General features: G+C 32.3%; 1 protein-coding gene across 3 annotated transcripts in view; it reads left to right on the forward strand.

The window, feature by feature from the left end:
- The window catches only part of LOC126889574 (high affinity cGMP-specific 3',5'-cyclic phosphodiesterase 9A), a 1727652-nt gene that overhangs the window by 700052 nt on the left and 1001410 nt on the right, over positions 1-26190 (forward strand). For 2 of the 3 annotated variants that reach the window (XM_050657957.1, XM_050657959.1), the window contains exon 3: positions 17433-17450. The exons of the other annotated variant lie outside the window; for it this stretch is intronic. The gene's annotated coding sequence lies outside the window, so the exon portion shown is untranslated. The remainder of the gene's footprint in view (positions 1-17432; positions 17451-26190) is intronic. 3 annotated transcript variants of the gene reach the window in all.

The raw sequence follows: 26190 nt of genomic DNA on the forward strand, positions 1-26190 counted from the left end.
CACTGCGGACTAATCCACCGCGTGAAATGGATTAAAAGTGCTCATAGTATTTGAGCGACCTATACTCTAACAAGAGTGAACGGTCCATATATATATATATGAACTGCCGATTCACAAAATCTCTTTTCTCACTCTGACTCACGTACATTTAAATTTAGACTTATTTATATCATTGTATGCAGTTATTATTCAAAATTCAGACACACTGATATGAAAAAATTGTAATTTTGAGACCAATCTTCTTCTTCTTCTTGATGTACCTATCCGTGACGAATGTTGGCGATCATCATGGCAATCTTCACTTTATCTGCAGCAACGCGGAAAAGCTGCACAGATTTTGTGTTGAACTAGGTTTTGAGGTTCTTCAACAAGGATGTTCTTCTTCTTCCCGGACCTCGCTTTCCAAATATTTTTCCTTGTAGGATGGCTTGTAGGAGGGCATATATGGATTCATTTCGCATAATATGTCCAAGGTATTTCAACTTTCGAGACTTGATGGTGGTTAGTACTTCTCGGTTCTTCCCCATTTTTCTAAGGACCTCCTCATTCGTGACCCGATCAGTCCATGGGATTTTAAGAATTCTCCGATATAGCTACATCTCAAATGCTTCCAATTTTCGGCAGATATCTTCGTTCAAGGTCCATTATTCAACACCATAAAAAAGGACAGAGAAGACGTAGCATCGCAGCATTCTTACTTTTAGACCAAGAGAAAGGTTGTAGCTCTTAAAAAAGGCCCCTATACGGTTGAAGACTGATCTAGCTTTTCCGATGCGCGCTCTTATCTCTTGGTTGTTGGTCCATTCTTAATTTATTATGGTGCCGAGGTATGGACGTAAATCTTGCTGACGATTATGAGGTTTGTCTTCTTTACGTTTATATTGAGTCCATATTGTTGACTGTACAACGTGATTTTGTTCATGAAGAGTTGTAGGTCTACTAGATTGTCCGCAAGTACTATGGTGTCATCTGCATACCTAATGTTATTTAGCCGGTACTTGTTCAGCAACATACCTTGTTCAGTTTCGTGCAAAGCTTCGATAAATATTCTTTCAGATTAAAGATTAAAAATTAGGGGGGGGGGACAAAATGTAGCCTTGCCTCACTCCATGCATGATTTTCACATATTCGGTGTGTTCACTGTTAACTCTTGAGGTTTGCAGTCTGATTCCAGTAAAAGTTTTAATTATTTTCAGATCTTGTTGTTAATACCTGCTTCTTTTAGTATTTGCATCACCTTGGCGTATTGTACTCGATCAAACGGTTTCTCATAATCAACCAGACATGCGTATATATCGCAATTGACGCGTCTGCATCTCTGGAATAAGACTTGTATTAAAAAAAAAGCTCCTCTCATACCAACAGCACCAGATACCAATCTATTCATGTAAAATTTATTGCATTTAAGTGACATTACAGCTTACTAATAGAGATGTGAGCGGTGTCCTTGATGCAACTTTGGAAAAGTACGTAATTTAGAAAATTACGACACTTGTGTTTAATACAAAAATGCAGGGAGTTGCTAGTGACATTCGACTGCTGATATTTTAACACAAAATAAAAATTAAATAAGGAATTTACCAATTTTAAACTCCTTCTATTATTTTCTACAGTGCGTTCGACAATTCACCACCCGGTATAAACTTATCTAAATCATTAAAGGAGCAACTTTTCTGCCCTGTCAAGGTCAAAGAAAATCCAAAGGTCTACCTCCAATCCCTTAATAGCTCATAACTTTTGCATAACCTTCATCAGATAATCACCCGACCTTTTACGGAAAGATTCCCGACTAATTACTCTAACAACTCCACAGAAATTCGTCACAATTTTGGAGAAAATAAAGTCTCAGATGAAAGTCGCGCCACAGATTTTTGCTATTCATGCCAGAATTTGGTTTTTGATTTTTAGTACGTTCTTTAACTGTCAAATATTGCAAAACCTCTAAATTTTAAAGAACTGCTTGAATTGGCATACACATAGCTATTAAGTCAAAGAAAAAAAGTGATATTATGTCGATTTGTGCTTTTGCCCTGGGGATGAGTTTCACCCCTTCTCGGGGGTGAAAAAGTATATGTCCAAAATAAGTTCGGAATTCGATAAACTGACTAATTCTAAGCAAGTTTTGTTCTATAAAGTTTTTTCATTAAGTCAATACTTTTCGAGTTATTTGCGAGTCAATTTGTTCATTTTTAAACAAAATAACCACGTTTTTAGACGGTTTTTCGCAAATATCTCAAAAAGTAAGTACTTTGTCGAAAAAATATTCATAATAAAAATATAGTTTATAAAAAAATGAAAAAAATAGTGCATATATTAAATCTGCAGACGCAGGACAAGCAAAGTTGTAGCCAATGAAAAGTAGGTTCTTATTCGTCAAATTCCAAATCAAATATTTTATCGAGAAATAACAAAAAAAAAACGGAACACTTTTCGGGGAACACTCATTTTAACTTTTTTAAAGTATTTAAAAAAGGTTAATTTCTGTTTTTTAAAAAAATTCTAGCCTTAAAAGTAAGTGAGTTATGGTCAAAATATTGTTGGTTCCTTTTATTTTTTGGTAAAAAGAATCGCGAAAAGCACCCCCTAATTAGCATATCAAATAAAATTAAACGTTACCGCTTCACAAGTTACTTTACTTATTTATTCTTTATACGATCTGTAAGTCTCAGAGGTTCAAAGTGCTTATTCTTGAAAAGGCTGTAGTTAAAATGGCTTGAACGAGTCACTAATTCCGAGTGTATGCAAACTTTGAACAGCCATAGCATAACCGATTTTTGTCTAACAGGAAAACAAAAAGTCCAAAATATTCAGAAAAGCAAAACGTAGATTTTATTACTTCTTGAGATTTTTGGTATTACTAATAATTTTTAAGTTATTTTGAAAAAGATCATTTTTTTCAAAATTAAAAATTTTAAAAACTTTGTTTTAAAACCATTTTTTTTTTCAAAAATAAGCGCGTTGAATCGATGAAACTTACAGATCATATGGACACAACATAAATAAAGCAATGTGTGAAGCGGTAACGATTAATTCTATTTAAGTTGTTAATTAAGGGGTGATTTTCCGATTTCTTTATGCCAAATCAAAACGGACCAACTGTATTTTGAGCGTAACTTGCTCACATTTAAAGCCAGAATATTTTTTTATAAAAAGGGACATAAAGCTTTTTTCATCTTTAAAAAATTGTGATGAGTTTTTTCCAAAAAGTGCTTAATTTTTTGGTTATTTCACGTTAAAATATATTTATTTGAAGTTTGGCGAATATGAACCTATTTTTATTTAGCTATAACTCTGCTTCTACTAGGTTTAGAGACTTCACGTATACACTGGTTTTTTCACTTTTTTACAAGCTATACTTTTCCTAACAACGGTTTTTTCCATAAAATACTTACTTTTTGAATTATTTGCAAAAAATTGTCTAAAAACGTGTTTGTCTTGTTGAAAAATGAACATATTCACTCGCAAATAACTCGAAAAGTATTTACTTGGTGAAAAAACTCTATAGAATAAAAGTTGCTTAGAATTAGGCATTTTATAGAATTTCGGACTTATTTTAAACGTATGTTTTTTACCCCCGAATAGGGGTGAAACTCACCCCCTGGGCAAAAGCACACATAGGCACAATATCACTTTTTTTCTTTGACATGTTGGCTATGCGTATGCCAAATTGTATGTCAATCCAAACGGTTCTTTAAAATTTACCGCAAAAACCGTCAAATAAAGTACTATTTAGATTAATTAAGTGTTCATCACATGGTACTGTGTGTTATTAGAAATCAAACATATAGTAAAAGAGAAAACAAGAATGTGTGTACTTTGTACGCACGTAAGAAGTTATACTTCTACTACATATTATCTGATTTTTAAGACAAGACCAAAAATTTTAAAAAATACAAGAATAAAACGCACACAAACACATTGAAAAATACCACAAAGAAAAAATGATTTCTGAACGATAATAATTGTTGGCAAAAATTTTAAATACGCATTTTCTGAAAAAAAAATTATATAACAAATATACTTACAATCATAACATGCATAAAAAATAAAAAAATCAAACTTGCATCGGGAATTGAACCCGTGAATTTCGTGGCGCTTTGATTCGTAATCGAAGCGTAGACTCACTCGTCCAATCCCACATTATTTATCATGTGGAAACATACGGTAACTAAACGTTTTACTGTTTGACAGTTGTTTTGAAAATTAAATTATGTAGTTTAAATTTTGTGGAAGAAAATATAAAAATATAACAAAACAGTAAGAAAACAATATATTAGATGAAGATTGGTAGAACTTTTGTTGGTAATCAAATTAAGTATGTAAATCAAAGCATTACATACCTACTAGATAAATAAATCTACGTCAAAAAATCATAATTTAAAAATAAAAATCGAACCTAATTTGGGATTTCTCTCTAAAATCCGCATTCTTGAGAAAATAAATGTATGTATTTCAACCTAATCCAAATGTATAATTACAATATGATTATAATAAAAACTACTTACCAAATTAGAATGAGTTTTCCTTGTCCAAAATAGTCCAAAATTCCAAAAATATAGGTATATGAAAACTATTTAAAAAGGCAGTATAAATATTAACTAACTTTTGTTTATTGTTTCTTTTCACACAAATTTTAAAACGCAGCAACCATAAATAATCTAACTACAGCTGTGCCACAGCCGCCATATTGAATAATTTTTGACATGTCATTTGAACATCCAATCAGAACAAAGTTATAATGCGCATGCGCCGGGAAAAATATTTTTATCGATTTTAACCCTGCTGTCCTGTTCGGGTCTATTTGACCCAAAAAATAATTTATTTCTTATTTTACGAATTATTGAGATACATTACATGAGATAAACAATCAACTTCCTGATTTTTTTGATAAAAATGAAATTGTTACCTAGGGTACGTTCGGGTCAATATGACCCGCGTATTTAAACCGTTAAAAATTACCTGTGTGTGTATGTTTAGTTGGCAGTGTTCATATTCTCTATTATTTATATATTCATATTTATTATTATTATAATATATTATAATATTCATATTCAGAATAAACATATTCTACACTCACCGGCAGAGAAAACGGGCACCCCAAAAAATGGGTCATTTTTAATGTCTTGTATTTCCTAAACCTGATGTCCGATTTAATTAATTTTTTAATATGTTATAGCCTTATTCTTTATCAATATCTCTGTAATAATATTGTTGCTAGACAGGTACATTGTCATTGTATACAGGGTGTACGAATCAAACTGTGTTTTTTTCTCAAATTTTGGAACACCCTGTGGAATGTTCTAGCTTTTATAAAATACTAAAATTAAAACCCAAGTATAGCCACAGATTTTATTAACATTCTGTTTTTTTATTCATTTGCTTATGTTGGATAATAAAAAAGTTAGGCACTTTAACAACTACCCCTGTTTTTCAACTATACTGTTTTTCGTTTTTCAATAAGTACGGCAAGCTTTAAGGGGCAATTGTGCATGATAAAATAATGACAGTTTGCTTTATAAACTTATGCCCGCAAATACTTCGTTTCTGAGATAGGGGGTGTTGAAATTGTTCTTACAAACTGACGATTTATTTATTGCTCTAAAACGGTTTGTGATATGCAAATGAAATTTGGTAGATTTTAAGAGCTAGTTATTGCGCATTTTTTTGCATACAATTGAGAATTTTATATTCACCATTGGCGTGCATACGGGATATATCTAAAATATTTATACCCGTATGCACGCCAATGGTGAATATAAAATTCTTAATTTTACGCCAAAAAAATGCGCAATAACTACTTCTTAAAATCTACTAAATTTCATTTGCATATCACAAACCGTTTTAGAGAAATAAATAAATCGTCAGTTTGTAAGAACAATTTCAACACCCCCTATTTCGGAAACGAAGCATTTGCGGGCATACGTTTATAGAGCAAACTGTCATTATTTTATCATGCAGAATTACCCCTTAAAGTTTGCCGTACTTATTTAAAAACACCCTGTATTAACGAAAAACAGGGGTAGCTGTTAAAGTGCTTAACTTTTTTATTATCCAACATAAGCGAATGAATAAAAAAACAGAATATTAAGAAGACCTGAGGCTATAGTTTGGTTATAATTTCAGTATTTGATATAAGCTAGAACATTCCACAGGGTGTTCCAAAGTTTGAGAAAAAAACACAGTTTGATTCGTACACCCTGTATACAATGACAATGTACCTGTCTAGCAACAATATTATTACACCGATATTGACAAAGAATAAGGCTATAACATATTAAAAAAATTACTTAAATCGGACATCAGGTTTAGGAAATACAAGACATTAAATATGACCCATTTTTTGGGGTGCCCGTTTTCTCTGCCGGTGAGTGTATATTGTCAGTATCTGTGTGTTTGTCAGCCGGATACGTCTGTAAATAAAAACAGGTTTCTGCAAGCTAGAACTTGTAAAATAAACTGTAGTATAGCTGGACGATGTTGCAAACCAAATTATAAATATGACCAACAAGGACGGACAGCATGTCTTTGGAACTAACTGGAAAGGCATGAATAAAGTTGGTTTCCAAGCATACACTGGCTTTTTATTTTTAGCTCGAGTTTATAAGTCCCATGGTGAATCAACTAAAAGTTTGTGGAATGAAGAAACAGCTCATAGTATATTTCAATCAACAATGTCGCTTGACAATTTACAAAAAGTTTGCCAGTAATACGTTTTGATAACAAAACTACTAGACATGATAGAAGACGTCTTGATAAACTTGCTACAATACGTGAAATTTATGAAACATAGGTAGAAAATGTACCAACATTTTTTAACCCGGATGAACATGTTACCGTCGATAAGCAACTAGTTGCCTTTAGAGTCCAATGTCCATTAAAATGGTACATTCCAAGCAAGCCAGCGAAATATGGCACAAAAGTTTGAGTTTTATGCAATTATGAAAAGTAAAACATTTTATGCTCTATGGATTGTGGATCTATACAGGAATGCGTGTGATACGTGATTTAAGTAGTGATTTGGAAGGCCACAATATTACGTGTAATAATTTTTATACATCGTAAAATTTAGGACAATTTCTTTTAAAACAAGGTAGGTAAAATGCCGGGGATTACAAGTAAAATAAACAAGAGCCTTCAGCAAAAATCGCGAATAAAAAAGTTCATAGCTCGTCTTTTTTGTTTCAAGCAAGATACCATTGTTGTTGACAATATTCCTAAAAATAATAAAAATGTTGTTCTTATGAGTACTTTGTATCATGATTCGATGCATCATTCGTTTCTACCATTTCAGGCGTCCTCAGTAGCTTTCGTTAGTGTGCCTACCTCTGGACCGAAAAACAGCTCTACCATAATTTTAAAGGGAATCTGAAAAATAATTCAAATTTCCCATCAGACGCGATACAGCAACATCTACTAACAAATTGAAGAATCTCAGTTGCAGAATCGACCAATTTAATAAGAATTAAAAATGGTAAATAGTATTTTAAAACTGAGATTTTTCGTGTTGAAAGTTCTTACTGGTACATCCTTAATCTGCGACTTTTCCAATTAATAAGACAGCAGACGACGAATATAGAAAACGAAAGGGAAACGATCACATTTCGCTTTCATTCGTCTAGGAAAAACGGACAGCAGAGGAACTTTCAATACTCAAATCCGAGTAAAGGAAATAAAAATAATAAATGATGGTTTTGCTTGTTTTCGATTCAGAGGGTTGCACACCAGCTAGACAGGCTGTTTCTATCATTTCAGGCGTCCTCATTAGCTCAGTTATATTACTTATTAATAAATTCCAATAAGGGAGCAGTGGATACTCTAGATTAGCTTGTTGGCACGTATACATGTGAGAAGAGATAAATCGTTGGCCAATGAGTGTTTTTTATAATCTTCTGGACATATCTGCCTACAACGCGTTCGTGTTATTGTCATCAATAAATATCCAATGGAATACCAATAAACTGACAAAACAGCGAATTTTTCTTGAGGAATTGGGAAAAAACTAATGAAACCAGTCATCATTTCCAGAAAAAATATACCAATAACTAAAGGCTCTCATAAACTGGTAAAAAGGACACTAGCAGGAACAAGTAGACAAGATGGAAATGCTAGTGAACCGTCTATGGACAATCTAACTCCGCCTGCTAAACGAGCACGCTATAAACTTGCCCTAAAAACGATAGCAGGACTAATTATATATCATAAATCTATTTGTAAAATCAATTCTTTTTATTACTGTCCCAGTTGTAAACTGAATTAAATTTTTGTAGATATTTGTTACTAGTCTTTTTTGAAAGAAAAAAATACTTTTATTTTTGTTAATGTTAAAGTTAATGTTAATGTTAAGGTTTAATTTACATTAACAACATAATTTTTGTTTAGTTAACCATAATTTCTTGTTAATAAAGTTTTATATATCACCATTAGTTATTTTATTTCGATTAAGGAGCGTAAACCATAGTTGGGTCATATTGACCCGAACAGTACATTTGTGTAGTTGACTCGAACGGGACAGCAGGGTTAAGGCGTGAACTTTATAAAAAAATATTTATTGTGTATTATTTATGGAAGATAGAAGCAGAGAATACATCAAGATATATTCTGTTATCTCCAAGTATTTTGTTGCTAAAGATGTTCAAAATTGTAAGCGTTCCATAGTAACAATATATTATTAAAAAATTATTTTAACACTTTTCCTCTTTTCTCGATTGACTATTAGTTTTTGTGGTAGGTAGGTACATATAAATTGTTACAATCACTGAATACATAGTTAGTGAAAAAAATTATCACATTTATTAACTGAATTAATAATTTGCAATTATACAAAAAAATAACAGTTATCCAAGAACATTCAAAAGCCATCTCTTTAAGTTAGTTATGACATTGTCAAGTAAAATGACATTCTAGAAATATTTACATATCCATCCAGTGTAAATTTTACTACACGTAATTTGCCGTAAATACACGTAATGTAAAGACAGAAAAGGTAGGGATAGCCGTAAAATATTTTTCGAATTATGTACATATAGCCTTAAAGTAGCATTTTTAACGCTCTTATGGAGTGCTAAAAATTGCATTTTTAACACGGTTGTAGAAAAAAATATTTTTTTCATATTTTATTATTATAAGAATATCTTTGTTACGGCCTATATGTTAACGCACTTCTTGCAGATTTTACCAAATATTTCATTCATAAGCATGACGGTGTTATTTAGGAAAAATATTGTCTGAAATCTCCTGTTTTTATAAATATAAAATTTCCGAAGTTTTGATAACAGAAGATCTCTTTGATAAAATTGACCCTCACATAATCTCTAAAACGGACGTTTACAATGAAATATGAGCTTCCTGCTACTTGTCTTTCCCTGACCTCAGTGCCCTTCTTCAAACAGGTTTTACCCGAAATAAAGCATCTGTATCGACTCTTTGTTGTCAACTTTTGCTCATTATTCCATACTTTGATATTTTCCTACCCTCGCCAAATTTTTTATTTGTGCTGATCTTTTTCCTCAGCCCGAGACACGTTAACAAGCGGATTATAGATGAGCTTAAAAGGAAATTGGTCGGAGAAAAGTAGCATTTTTGCTTGACTAGCTTGTTCCACATCATTTTTAAGATAAATCCGATTAACTCCCGGTAAGAAGTTGCCTTTGAACTCCTTTAATTAATATTTCTGCCTTAGATATCTACTTTGAAATTATTTTTGAGCGGATGTTCTTTAAATCAGCTATTTATAGCTTATTGAAAACGTATAAACGATGATAAGTCTTTCTAAGCCTCATAATTTACTTTATGTTACAGATAAATTGACACATTTAGAAAATACTTTATAATTTTTATTATCTTTCCGTCTTTTTATCCCACCAGTTTATTAAAAACCTTCGATTTGAATAAGATCATTTTGTTTTAAATCTTTTTGATGTAATATTAATCAGAATATAATATGGAAATATTTTAAATGGAAATAATTTTAAATGGAAATACCTCTTTTAATCAAAAACTTATTTTTTGTCTTCTAATACTGCATTTTCTTTTTTGGTTTGTCGTGCAAATGACGACGTGCTTCGGTTATTCTCCTCTTTGGAATCACCAACTCTATTCTCTTCGCTGAACCATCATATTTTTTCAGTACTTGTTTAAGCAAGATGTCTTCCATGATAAAGGAGTCCCACTGTATCCAATAATTCAACTCAGAAATATTTTAGTTTCATAGCCTGAGCTTTTAAATTTTGCATTCTTGAGTTAGTACATTTTTTTGTTCCGTAACAGCCTCAATTAGTTCTTCCTGCATTTTTACTATTGAGAAATTTACGAAATCTTAAAGAAATCCACGCACGCACGCACAGGAAATCTGCGTCTTGAACACTGAGCTACGCAGCTTATTTTTGAAGCATTCGTAGCTTACGCTGCGCTTTGTTTTAGGCAACGCGCACATTGAGACACATGCGACGCAAGCCACGCAGGGCAGCACAAACAACACATTGCACGAAATCCATGGGCATGGTCGCCTAAGCGCATATTGTCACACAATTCACTCAGTAGTTGTGCTGTTTACGTATGCGGTCATGGAAAATTTATTGCTAGATTTAAGTTCAGAGCAGATTCGAATGCAGATGCAGATGGGGAAACAGAAGAGTTTTGTTTACGATCTCTCAAAAAGAAAGAAATCGTATTGAAAATGTAATTACATGAAAAAAAGAATAAGGTCTGCGATGACGTGGGTGATAATGATTTTTCGACATACTCAACTGTAGAGGCTTGCGCCACAAGGTACAGCTCACTTTTTATATCCCGTCATAATTCCTTCCTAATCTTTAAAGCACCCTCAACTAGCGTGTTTTGGGGTAAATTAATGATCTTCCCGCAGAAGTGTGGTTTTCAGATTTGATAAAAATATGAATATAACCAAATTTAACGTGTGAAATTTATAGAAGATGAACAAATAAATAAGTAATTAAAATCAATCAACTAAGTAAGGACGTATGTTAAAAATATTAAACATAATAAAAACAAAATAAAAACTTTTTTTTTTATTTCTGGAGATAGATATTTTTAAATACATACTTTAAATTAGTTTGAACAAGTTATCCTCGAAAAATGCATAAGTAAAGTTATTTTGATAAAACGAAAACTGTTATTTGCAGAAAATTTATTAAAAACATTGATTTTTTCAATATAAAACTAACACTTTCGATAGCGAATAAATCGAAAACTATTAATTTTATCAAAAAAATGTATAAAACGTTTTTTGCTTACAATGAATGTTTTTACCAACTTTTGCAGTCAAAATATAATAAAAAATTTTCACCCCCGAGATGGAGTGGCAACCACCACCATGGTAAAAGCGCCTTTCGTAATCATATAGATTTTGATCCTTGGACTATTCACGACTCATTTTCAAATTTTCAAGCAAATCGATCCATTCTGTAAAAATTTCGAGGTTTTGTCCTATTTTAAGCTTCATTACTTCGACTATATTATTATGTACTTTGAGAGTCCGTACAGATGCGTTGTCGTGCTGTAGTCTGGTGTTAGTGTTCTTGTTTGAGAGCCTTTCAGGTAGGTATTCCTTAAATTTACTTAGTGTTTTGTATATGTTATTCTATAATGATTTGGTTGCGTTTTCCAGGTTTGTGTCCATTTGTACATCCCCACTTCTTGGATTTTCTTCTGATATTGAATTTTGTACATGATTACATTTGGGATACCCTTGCAGCTGAAAGTATTAATATGCATTCATCCTTAGAGCCTTGATAGCTTTGATATTGATTTTGTACTTTTTTGCTGTTGCAATGTTCACAGTAATCTATATTCTTCATTTTCCTGTATTGGTAGTTAATGACAGACTTTTTTAACAGTTTCAACATTAGGAACAGTTTAGGAACTGACAGGCACATTACAGCAAAATTTAGAACTTTTAAGGGCATGATGGTCAGATGATTTAACTTAAACAAGCCACAAGAAAACAGTTTTAGGACCTCGTTATTTATTTCAATTAAGTTCTACATACCTACCAATATACTTTTTTTTTATTTACAAACTCGCATCAGCCTGTACGGCTATTAGCGAAAATGATAGTTTTGGTAACAATAATAATAACTATAGAATACTACAATTAAATTTTATATAAACAGTCTATTGCTTTTAAGTATTGAAGGATCACTTTGGAACCGCACTTTGAGAATAGTATTTTCAAATCGTCCGGGATTCCGAATTGAACTCTTTCCGCACTGTGTAACGGGCACTCCACTAGAAGGTGTTTTATTGTCAGAGGGGTCTCACAAGCATAACACTCCTGTTGAGGATCTCGTGTCATCAGATGACCATGCGTGAGGCGGCTATGACCAAGCCGCAATCGCGAGATGATCACTTGGGAAAATCGATTTGTGGAATTATCAGACCATCGTTGAAATGTTGGTTTTAACTCAAATAACTGCTTCTGGTTTTTATGCCATCTGCTATTCCATATATCAACTATTTTGCTGTGGAAATATGATTTGAGATCTGACGCTGGAGTTGTTGGATAGATCTCTATAGTTGCGTCCTCTAAGGCTTCTCGAGCATGTTTATCTGCCAGTTCATTTCCAGCGATTCCAATATGAGATGGAACCCACACGAAAGCAACATTTTTGTGATTTAGTTTGTGCACTTCTTGTCTTATGAGTTTGGCCACGCGGTGGGGAGAATAGATTTTAGTGATGATTTCTAAAGAATTTAAAGAGTCCGTAATTATGAGAAAGTTAATTTGAGAACTTTTTCTAACATGACATAGGGCTTTATATATCGCAAAGATTTCTCCTGTTAAAATAGTGTTTGTCTCCTCTAGTTTATATTTCTTTATTTCATTCTGTGTTACAAAGGCAGATGCAACACAATATTTAGTCTTTGATCCATCAGTGAATAACTGTTCGAATGAGGAAAATTGAGAAATTAAGGTTTGATATTTAGAAATAATTATATGACGATTGGTTTCTTTCTTATTTTCTGACACTAGATCCATTATTAAATGAGGAGAAGATATTAGCCAAGGAGGGGGAGTTGGTATTTTGCTAGGATAGATTTTGGGAACTTTAAGGTGTAGTTCATTTATGATTCGTTTGCATTTTTCTTGAAAGGGAATGTGAGTTTTTGTATGCTGAGTACTTGAAGAGCAAATAGTTTGGTGACATTGTGAAGAGTACCGCTTCACTGCATATGAGAGTATTAATTCCTGTCTTCTTAAATCTAAAGATAGTTCACCGAGTTCGGCCTGAAGACTTATAATAGGAGTTGTTCTAAATGCACCACATATTATTCTAAGAGCGTTGTTTTGTACGATATCTAAAACTTTTAGAGTTGTTTTTGAAGCAGATGAGTAAGCTTGGCATCCATAATCAATCTTGGAACGGATCAAATTTTTATATAATGTGAGTAGATTCCTACCGTCCGCTCCCCAGTTTGTACCAGAAAAACATTTCAAGAGCTTTAGTCTTTTTTGATATGCTGCTGAAATATATTTAATATGTTCTTTCCAAGTTAAAGCTTGATCAAATATTAGACCTAGATATTTAATTGTTTCTACATATTCGAGTCTCTGACCTCCAAATTTTAAAGTAGGTATCTCCTTTATCTGCTTTGGTCTCTTTGAAAATAGGATACAGCGAGTTTTGAATGAAGCAAATTGAAAACCACTCTTTTTTGACCAAGATATAAATTTATCGAGTTGATCTTGTAGTAATTTGGCCATACTCTGTATATTGTTTCCCTTTAAGAATATTATGAGATCATCAGCATATAATCTAGCTTGAATGGGTTTATTCATTGATTTGATTATATCATTAATAGCTATAAGAAAAAGCGTCGGACTGATCACTGATCCCTGAGGTGTGCCATTTTCTTGATATTTCACATTAGATAGAAGACCGTTTACTTTTAGCTTGAAATTTCTATTTAGGAGAAAATTTTTAACAAAAGCGAGTATATTTCCTTGATAACCCCATGATTTCAGTGTTGATATTATTTTGTGATTCCAGGCCATATCAAATGATTTATGCAAATCAAAATAAATTGCAATACATTTCTGGTTGTTACAGAAGGCGTTATTAATATGCGTTTCTAGATCTACTAAGTTGTCGGTGGCCGATTTTAAAGGACGAAATCCAGATTGTTCATTAATCAGATGGTTGTTTTCTTCCAGACACCACAATAAACGTTTATTTATAATTTTTTCTAAAAGCTTACACATGACACAAGTTAGAGAGACAGGACGATAAGAATCTGCTTTGTTTCGTGGTTTATTAGGTTTTAAGATGGGAATAGTTATAGAGGATTTCCATAGTCTGGGAAATTCATGTTTAGTCCATATACGATTGTATATTTTTAATAAAATTTCTAAAGCTTCTTCAGGTAGGTGTTTCAGAAAAGAAGCTGGAATGTCATCCGGACCTGGAGATGTGTCCTTTAAAGAATCTAACACCTCTCTTATTTCTCTGATTGTGATAAGTACATTTATAGGTTCATTATTGCTTACTATGTTGATAGGAATACTTTCTTTTTGTTCTTTATATGTTAGGAAATCTTTATCATAAATAGAATTTGAGGATGTTAACTGGAATGTTTCGGCTATTTTTTCTACGATTTCTGTATGGTCTGTTGTAGATGATTTATTGTCTAATTCTAATGAATCTATTCCTTGATATGAACTCGAGCCTGTTATCTTCTTTATTTTCCTCCAAACTTTTGATACAGGTGTGTAATTATTTATCGTTTCTACATATTTTATCCAGGATTGTCTTTTAGATCTTGTGGTAACCAGTTTGGCTCTAGCCCTACTCCTTTTAAGTTCCATTAAATTTTCTAGATTTTTGTGTCTTTTGTACTTTTGAAGAGCTTTTTTACTTAGTTTAATAGCTTCTCTACATTCTTCATTCCACCAGGGAGTAACTTTATCTCTTTCAATGAACTTTGTTTTTCCTATTGCTTTTTATTATCTAAACAAATCATTGAAGATTCACTACGGATAATTTCTTGAAAAAGGCCCCAGTCAGCTTTGTCTAACCTCCATCTCGGATCAGGCTTAACTGGTGTAGATTTAATCAAGTGTTTTTCTATTAAAATCGGCTAGTGATCACTCCCATATAAGTCTTTTTCTACGTACCAATTGTGATTTATTTGAAGAGTGGGCGTACAAAGTGAGATATCTGTAGAAGAAAATGTCCCTATCGATAAGCTTAAGGTACTACCATCGTTTAGTATTGCAAGATTTAACGTGTTCACTATATTTTCAATCTTTTTTCCGGTAGATGTAGTTTTAAAGGAACCCCAGTTAGTGTTATGCCCATTTAGATCTCCCAGTATAAATTTTGGATTAGGTACCTGATTTATTAGGTTTACAAGATGTTGTTCTTCTAGGTTATAATTTGGAGGTGTATATATATATATATATATATATATATATATATATATATATATATATATATATATATATATATATATATATTACATACCTATGTTAACTTTTTGTGTTGTACCAATTTGTACAGCTACAGCTTCCAGATTTGTGCTTAGAGGAATTTCTTTGGATATTATTTGTTCTTTTACTTAAATGGCAACGCCACCTAAAGCGTGACCAGCATTATCCCTATTTTTAAAATATGAATTAAAAGATTTTAGATTCATGCAGGTGGAATCTTTAAAATTAGTTTCTTGAAGACAAATAATTTGTGGTGTGTATTTATTGATTAACAACTGTAACATAGGTAAACGAGTTTTAAAACTATTTAAATTCCACTGTAAAATTTTGTTATACATAATGATTATATTTTATTATTGAAAACAAAAATTAAAAAGTGGATGAATCACTTTCAGAATCCAAATTCGTTAAATTAAGTGGTAAATTAATTTGTACAGCTAATTTTTTTCTCAATTTAGTGCAGCGATATTTTGTTGTTCTGTCTTTTAAATGTGGGTGAATTTCATCCAACATAGTGATAATAGCTACGATGTCAGAGTTATAATCCTTCGCTACCATTACTACATCAGAGCAGCCGTAGCAATTTTCTAGTAGACTTTCAACTTGCTGACTGCTGAGGCAAAAAGGAGGCGAGTGATTATCTATATATGTTTTAGTATTGTCTGAAAACTTTATGTTTTGTTCAGGTTTTTTTCTGTTTTGCTCTTTTTCTTATTTTGTGTTATAGTTGGAGTTGCGAATTGGACATCCTCAGAAGTAGGAGAAGAAACAGCAGAAGCGGTACGTTTTTGTGAGTTATTTTGTGTTGAGGGATGATCGGACTTTGTATTGTCCACCAAAATAGTTTTGTTTGTCTCAAGATTCATAGGGGTATTTAAAGTTTGGGAGAGGGGTGAGTTTGATAGTTCTGGATTTTGTGTCGTAGATAGCTTAGACATATCTAGGGGTAAGTTTTTATTAGTGAACTGTGGTCTTTGATGGGTTGTGTATTATTGGAAGAAGAAGCGGTAGTGGTGTCAGAAATAGAAAGTGCTGAATTCTGGGCCTGAGTTATGTTGTCTGATTGATTATTGCTTCCTGTAGGTATTATATTCATAGGTGGTGGAAATGAGGCAGTGCATTGTAAAGCATTGTATCCTGCCTGCTTGCATTTGAAACAGTTATGGCTGTCTAGTGTTAAATATAACCTCTTTACTATTCCATCTTATTCTATATCAATGTATTCCGGTAAAGATGCATTTTCTGGAGGCGAGATGTAAATTTGTCTTCTAAAACTAAGTATATGGCTGTAAGCTGGGTCAGTAGCTCCAATTCTCAGTTGTATCATTGGCGATAATAATGTTAAGCCTAGATTTTGTAAACTTCCTGTGATTTCCTCATTAGAAATTGTGGGGCTTGCATTAGATATTAGCAACCTATCTGATGGGGTAATTAACCTTCGAGCAACTATAGGAGTGTTATTAATTGTGATAATTCCTTTATTTTTTAGAAAATCGTCGACAATGTTTTATCCCTCAAGTATATGCATACTCGATTGTTAGAGATGCGTGAACAATATATTATATTATGTGGGTTCACTATTGGTCCAATCTGTAGGAGATAGTCTTGTATTTTAAAACCATCTATTGATGTAAATAATATGGCTTGATCTCTGTTTGGTAGTAGATTCGAGTTCTGGGCTAACGCCGCTGAATACGATTTAGTAGGGTTATTGACGTTCTGTGACATGTTAAATATTATGAAGTAGGTAAATTAAATAGGTACTCACTAAATTTGTTATCATCCAATGATAACAAAATCTATCATCACCCAATGATTAATAGATGTGTTGTTTTGCACTTCACTAACAAAAACTTGTGAAATTAAAAAGCAATTATAAACTAATGGTTACCTACGATAACGACTTTACTGTCCGAACGTTCGAACGAGACTGAATATACTTTTTTAATCATTCCTGTTCTTTAATAAAAGTCTCTTGTTTCAGATAAGCTACCGAAAGAGAGTAAGTATTATGTAATTTTAGTTTTAACTTTACACACTTACTAATAATTTAAAAATTCGGACTGTGAATATGTCGTATTGTAGTTTTATTTATACGAGGTGTCCCAAAAATATCGGAGTAGTCGAATGTTTCGCGAAGTCAACATCCGATCGAACAACTGAAAAATACTTGTTCAATAATTTTTAAAAATCTCTCAAATGACACCAAACACGTCCCCCCACTCCACCCCGGGAGGTAGGGTGGGGGTTAATTTTAAAATCTTAAATAGAAACCCCCAGTTTTTATTGCAGATTTGGATTCACTACGTAAAACTAAGCAACTTTTATTCAAAACATTTTTTCGAATTGTGAACACATGTCGTTATAATCCGAAAAACTATTTTTTCTACAACCACTATTCAAAGTGCACTTTTCTGCACGGTTTTATGTTAGCAAACTTGATATTTTCTCACAGTATAAGATATTTGACATTAGTGTGCAGAAAAGTGACGTTTCTGTGCCGCAATGTGACGTTTCTGTGCCGCAAAGTTCTTTTCTGCACAGTTGACTACCTCATTCTGAGTAACGTTATATTCTGTTTACATCCGTGGACTACCGCATTCTGAGTAACGTTATATTCTGTTTACATCCGTGGTTAAACTTTAGACAAATATATAACCTATAAGAAAATTATTATATTTAACTATAGCATAGAAACTAAATTATGGATGTTACAACTATTTTATTTTACAATTTTATTCTTATTAAACATTTTATAATTATCAAATAACCAATAAGGATTTAGCAACCTGTGCAAGAGACGTCGAATGAAGTAGGTTTTGTGTAAATCCGTGACTGCATAAATATAATGTCAATAATGTGTAATAATTGTTTAAATTTAAACAAATTAAGGCAGTGCATTAATTTTTTAACTGATTTCTGTGCAATTTATTTAGGTATAAGGAATTTAAATTGATTAGTAGGTATTAATTAAATACAGTTTAAAATTTATCACATAGGTACCTATTATAATTAATCGCCGTTTGGAAATTGTGATTTTTATTTTTAGGAAAAACTGTGCTTGTAGAAAAAGTATAGTGTGAAACACGTGCAGAAAGGTAATTTCTCACTCGTTTGAATTTCGGCACTCGCTTGCGCTCGTACCGCAACTTTTCAAACTCGTGAGAAATTAGTACCTTTCTGCACTTGTTGCACAATATACTATTTTCTACGAGCGTGCAAAAATGTCTACTTTCGCGCACGCATTTTAGTTTAGAAAGTTTCACTTTTTCGCACGCGTGTTACTTTTCCGCACGCGTGTTACTTTTCCGCACGCGGTTTTTACTTTTCCGCAGGCGTGTTAATTTAGATATTATGTTAATATGGCCTTAAAGTAATTATAATACATGCAATAAACTAATATTTAGGTATTATTTACTAATTTATTTCAAATATATCTTATTGTGTTCCTGTTTTAATGAAATTAACGCGACAATTCGATGAAATAAAATTATTTTGACATAATATTCGAAAGCCAAATCGGTAGACAATAACAGTCGTTTTGAATCATTGTCATGGAAACCAAGATCGTCGTCATGCTAACTAATTATATTGAAAGTTTGGTTTTGACAACCTTGTCAAAGAATTAATTTGTGTATGTATTTTTATATTAATTAAAGTAATTGATTAAGATTTGGTAATTTTTTAAAGACTCTTAGAAAAAATATTGTTCCTAACTCTTGCAGAAAGTCTCTTTTCCGAACTCGACTGCTTGCCGAACTCCCGCTTCGCATCGTTCGGCAAACTGCAGTCGTGTGCGGAAAATAATGACTTTCTGCACTTGTTAGGAAAATAACTATATCGTGATACCTAGGTAAATAAATTATGGAAAAGGTCTAATATCTCGAGAAATATACTGCCCAATGAAAAATACGTGTATAATATTTTTCAAAAACCTATCGAATAACACCAAACATGAGCCACCATTTTTTTTATTGCAGATTTGGATTCCTCATGAAAAAATAATTTGTTCGAAACATTTTTTATTGTTGATCGATGGCGCTATAATAGGAAAAATACGATTTATTAGCGCCATCTCTCAACAATTCTAAAACATGTTTCGAATAAATGCAATAAAATTGCAATAAAAAACGGGGGTCCCTACTTAGGATTTTAGAGTTACCCCACCGCACCTCCAGGGTGTAGAGTGGGGGGTCTTGTTTGATATCATTTGATAGGTAGGTATTTCGAAAATATTACACACCTGTTTTTGGGTTTTTATTTGGAAGTGAATGTCTCGAGACATTAAACCGTTTCTATAATTTACCTATAATTTATGGTATCACGCTAAATGGTTTTTTCCGATTATAGCGCCATCTATCTACAATTCGAAAAAATATCTCGAATAAAAGTTGCTTATTATTAGGTAAGGACTTTAAATCTGCAGTATAAACTGGGGGTTTCTATTTAAGATTTTAAAGTTACCTTCTACCACACCTCCAGGGGGAGGGGTGTGGGGGTCGTGTTTGGTGTCATTCGATAGTTTTCTGAAAATTGTTGAACAAGGTATTTTTCAGTTTTCAGTATTCAGTATATTCAGTATTTTTAATTTTTATCGGTTTTCGATAGAAATAAAAGTATTCATTCATGTATTGGTGTCCATCGAGTGCAGATCGTTAGCTAATATAGCGGAGTAGTACGGGTTTTTAACATATTTGAAATGTTATAGTAAAAAGTACGACAATTTGACTGCTTACTGGAAGTTAAGTGCTTATAATTTGATTTGCTATTCGTTTGAGAATTTTATGAGCCTATCACTGAGTTGCAGACTTTAATCTGAGCTGATATTTACTTGTAATTACCCCCTTTCTTAATATAAACTACTTGTTTGTGGTTTTTATAACCAGGATCACAGCAACATGTCAAATCTAACTTCAAACTCAGACTTCCTACGAGGATTTCTGATAAGACTATATGAAATAAATTTTAAAATAATCTTTCAGACAAATAATGATAATATGTGATTGGGCTTTACTGATAACAAATCTTTTTATCATAAAGAATCACAAAATTTAAAGTTAATTTTAGTAATTCCTATTTATGTGCGAGTAAATCCAGAAAAAGCTTATGGTAATATTATAACGTAAACGAGATTTCATTTATTATTCAGTTTTTCCCAATAAAGACATTAAATTCTGTTTTATTTTATGCTTCATAATAATTTTATATCTCGTAAAGTTATAATTAATGCATCCCCGATATGATATTTCTTGCATAATACTGATCTAAGAAATTTAATAGTCTTTATAAATTTTTGTAAAAATATTAGTAATGAAATTTTATTATCTACGTTTTACTGTAAAATTTATATTATTTATATTTATATTATTTAATTATCATTTAATTAAATGATAGAGAGAAGCTCTTGTCGTTTTTCTTTTATCGTCAGCTTCTTTCAAATCTATTAATTGATCTTTTAATGAACTTCCATTTTCATTCATTTTACTGCTTTCACCCATTTTACCTTAAAATGTGACAACTTTGAATTATACATGTCTGCCTGTCTGCCCGTTATATACAGGGTGTCCAGAAATTCTCCTGACAAACGAAGACCTGAGATTCCTCAGATAAGGGAGCTAGAAATCTTGTAATTAGTTTTTTTAAGTACGTTCAGAAGGCTTCTGTTTAGAAAAAAGAAAACTGGTACGCCTCTTTATCTTCCAGAGATAAATCGACTCCATCAATTGCGAATTGCTAGTACTGGTCATAGGCGTCCGTTCTGGGTATATTTCATAACTTTTTTATCTTTAACTTTTTACTGGATTAATAAATTGTGAGGTATACTAGATAGCGTGGTTCGAAAAAAACTTTTTTTTGAAGTTATACTTCTTTACCGGCGATAGAGGGTGATTTTTTTATATGTTAAAACCTATCAGCCCGGCGCATGCGCATTATAACTTTGTTCTGATTGGATGTTCAAATGACATGTCAAAAATTATCCGATATGGCAGCTGTGGTTTGGAGGTAAAGGTAAAGATAAACAAATGTATAATATATTAGTTTTATTGTTGTGAGGACAGAAACAAAAAAGTTTATAATATTGTAGTGACTTTTAAATAGTTTTTAAAAGCAACAGGTACGTAATAATTGTTAATGTATCATGGGTATAAACCTACTTATTTGATCTGCCAAAATACATAGTATGTAATACTTTTATTTATATAATTTGATTACCATCAAAATTTCTATCAATATTCACCTAATATATTGTTTTTTTACTCTATGTTTTGTTGTATTTTTTCAATCCTAAATCATTTCAATTCAAAATTAAAATAATTTGTTCAATTTTCAAAATATCAAAATATCACAAGTTTAATCCGTTTAGTTAGTCGATCTTCGTAAATAATGACACATAGTGTCCGTGGCTAAGCGGAGAAGGCGAATGAATTCCAATACCAACCGCTCTTATCAGCGCTGGTTCGAGTCCCAATAGAAACTTTCTTTTTTTTTTTTTTTTTTTTTTTTTTTTATGATTGTAAGTATATTATATAATTGTATTTTCAGAAAATACGTATTTAGTTAAAAAAATTTTCGACAATTAATGTTCAGACATCATTTGTGGCTTGTTTAATGTGTTTGTGTGTGTTTTATTCTTTTATTATTTTAATTTTTGGCACTGTTCTAATAAAAATGTTTGAGAAGTAGTAAGCATAAATTAGTTTAATATTTAAACAAAATATAAATAAAAAGTATATTAATTTCGTTTAAATCATATAATAGAAGTATAACTTCTTACGTGCGTACAAAGTACACACACATTCTTTTTATTTCAGATCGCTGTAGTGCACAAAAGTTGCCATTGGTATAGACGTGAAAAAAGCACTAATTATTATTTTTTTATTAATATGTCTTCCGGTCGCGCAATGCCATCGAAGTTAGCAAAAAATTGTGAAAAACCTTAATTTTTCATATAATATTCTTTAAAAGGCCAGATGGTATTAATTGCGTTCCTATACCATGAGTTAACTAGTAAAAGTATGTAAAATCAATATATTATATATGCATTTATTATACACTTGTCACTTGTTTCATATCTTCCGGTCGCGCAACATAACATAAAATAATTGATGGATTCGACCGTTACTTGATGGAAGTTCATTTTATCTAACAATAAAACACTGAAAACGTTTGTTTTCTATACTTCCACAAAATTTATTATAACTAAGTGACTACAGCTGTTTCGGCGGAGTGCCTTTCTCAAGTGATACAGTTTACAATGTGTTTGCCTTTTAAGTCTTCAACTGAAGAGGTTGAGGAGTGGGGAGCTGTTTGTCTCGAGTTGGTCATTCAGAATTATATCTGTATTTTTCAGTTTATTAATTTCCATAGATTCTAAAAAAGATAGCTTAAGGCCTTTATTTTGAATATGTAAAATTTGAAACTCTTCATTGAAAGAATGATTATGATCTAGAAGGTGAAGTGCGTATGTAGAAGTGTCTGTTTTTCTATTGTTGAATGCCCTTTTGTGTTCTGCTATCCGTTTGTCAAAAGTTCTGCCAGTTTGACCGATGTACGTTTTCGGACAGTCACCACAAGTTAGTTTGTACACACCACTCTGTAGTTGACCACAGAACAGAAATACCTTAATATTATGAACCCACAACCTCCTAAATTATACTCTTTTATTAAACTACACAAACCTGACCACCCAATAAGACCTGTAGTTTCTTTTTATACAGCTCCGTCATATAAACTTTCAAAAAAACTATCAGATATTATTACAGAATACACTAAATTTTCACCTAAATTCACCGTAAAAAATACACTAGAACTAGTTAATAAAATACAACATTTTCAATTGCCCAACAACTCCAGACTAATTTCATTTGACGTAAAAAATCTTTTTCCTAGTGTTCCTCCTACAGAAACTTTTGTTTTAGTTAAAAATCTTTTAGACCATAATAGTACAAATCCGATCATTGCATCTGAAATTTTACACCTTCTTGAAATTTGCATAAATCAAGACTACTTTGAATTCAATAATCAAATATACACAAACAACAGTGCAGGACTTATTATGGGTAACCCTCTAAGCCCATTGCTATCAGATATATTTATGAACCAACTTGAAACAACAATTTCTAAACATCCCGTATTTAAACAGTTCTTATATTGGTGGAGATACGTGGATGATATACTAGTATGCTTTACAGGTACTAACAGACAACTTGACCAATTTCTATCATATATTAATTCACTTCATAATAATATTGAGTTTACAATAGAAACAGAACAGAATAACTCCATAAACTTTCTAGATGTAACGATTTCCAGACTACACAACAAACATGAGTTCTCCGTATACCATAAACCTACCCATACTGACACAACTATACACAATTCATCATCCCATCCTACACAACACAAATTAGCAGCCTACCATAGCATGATACATAGACTGACAGAAATTCCGATGACAAAAAATAACTTCGAGATAGAACTAAACATCATTAAACAAATAGCAACAAACAACGGCTATAACGAACAAACAGTTAACAAAATTTTAAACCAAAAACTCCATAAGAAAGCCCTGAAATTAGTGTATCCACCACCACAGAAAGAACCCAGTACCTTCTGCTCTCTCACATATACTGGCAAGATAACAACAAAGATAGCCAGATACATAAAAAAGAAAGGAATAACACCAGCTTTCAGAACTAACAACAACTTAAGCAAATATATTAAGAACAATAAAAGACGAAAGAGAAAGCAACTACAGAGTGGTGTGTACAAACTAACTTGTGGTGACTGTCCGAAAACGTACATCGGTCAAACTGGCAGAACTTTTGACAAACGGATAGCAGAACACAAAAGGGCATTCAACAATAGAAAAACAGACACTTCTACATACGCACTTCACCTTCTAGATCATAATCATTCTTTCAATGAAGAGTTTCAAATTTTACATATTCAAAATAAAGGCCTTAAGCTATCTTTTTTAGAATCTATGGAAATTAATAAACTGAAAAATACAGATATAATTCTTAATGACCAACTCGAGACAAACAGCTCCCCACTCCTCAACCTCTTCAGTTGAAGACTTAAAAGGCAAACACATTGTAAACTGTATCACTTGAGAAAGGCACTCCGCCGAAACAGCTGTAGTCACTTAGTTATAATAAATTTTGTGGAAGTATAGAAAACAAACGTTTTCAGTGTTTTATTGTTAGATAACATAAAATGTGTACAATTAGGAGTTTTTGAAAAAACTTTAAAGTTTGACTGTTTAGTAAAATTTAATTATACGACTTTTAGAGATGCTATAGTTTAATTATATGACAAAAATATATTTAAAATTCAAGCATATAAGATAAACTTTGATATTCAAGTGGAATTCGGTCGCGCAGCTTCGTCAAAAACAGCAGACGACCAAGATGCGAGGGGAAAGTGAAAAATGCCAGCGAAGCGCGCGCAGCCACAAATAGAGATACATGAAGAAAGACCTCTACAATGGATTATTTGGCTTCTCCATTACAACTTACTGCCATTTAGCCACCTTTTCCAACACTCAGATGGAAATAAAACAGGCCCAATAGGATATTCGGGACCGATTGGAAAGGCCCTACCTGAATATGAAAGACTACTGGTGGTTGATTCTAATCCTATTGATTGTGAGATTCCAAAAGTTGACAAGCGTATTCTTAGCAAGAGCCGTTTGTACCTGCTTTAGATATAACAAGTCATCAATTCAGGACATTGTTCAGAAGACTTTGTAGTACGTGATCTTGGCCCAATGTCACATTTAAGACGGCTTCTATATCAGTGTGTCAAGACCTTCTGAAAATCTGAGAGAGATTGTCACATCCAATCTCAAAATATTATATGCCTATGTGGTTTGCTATAAAAATAAACCACTAATTCACAGATGAGCCTAGACATGTTTACAAAATCATTGAATCTACAAGGTACTTACCAGAAGAGCTTCTTCAACAGGTTGATCCCGTTTTACAACGGAATGCTTACTTTGCCCATCCCGAAAATATACTTTTGGCTGTCGTAACTGATGAAAGAAACCATATCCGAGAGCTGGGCGTTAGGCGTATCATGGAGTCAAAGCAGGCAATATCTGAAAGTGACTCTATCAGAATCTTTAAACCACCAAACCTAAACTTTGAAGATAAAAAGATTTACGAAATTGTCAAATGGAAACGAGTACACTGACTCCTGCTCCACTGTTAAGAAAATTGACTAATGAAGAGATAATGAGTATGTGAGCAACGACTTCAAGCCTGTTATGAGTATAGAGATCAGGATCAGATAGGATCACAACATCGACTTTTAGTCACCATATTTTATTAAAATATAATACGTAAACCAAATATTATGGGGTTACCACTTTAAATAGTGTGCTAGTTCCAGCTACTCAGCAGAATGTAAGTATTCCCACATGTTTTTTCTTTTTAAGTCACAATTTCAATCCTTTTGCTTTAAGCCAACGTGGAAATACTTCATTCTAGGCACTGAAGATGTTCTGAATTAGAACGAAAACGTTTTGCAATCCATCTGGATGACATTTTAGATAGTTTTTTAATAAACGATTTTATACCAGTATACAATTTGAAGTTTTAACTTCTGTATGAGTGTTTAATAAGTATACGAGTTCAAAAGATACGAGGGGGAATGGGACTTTTGACTAGGACTGTATATTGAAGCATATTTAAAAATTAATTGATAATCTAATACATAGATATTATTATTATGTA

Source organism: Diabrotica virgifera, chromosome 8, assembly GCF_917563875.1.
Source record: "Diabrotica virgifera virgifera chromosome 8, PGI_DIABVI_V3a".
NCBI classification, from domain to species: Eukaryota; Metazoa; Arthropoda; class Insecta; order Coleoptera; family Chrysomelidae; genus Diabrotica; species Diabrotica virgifera.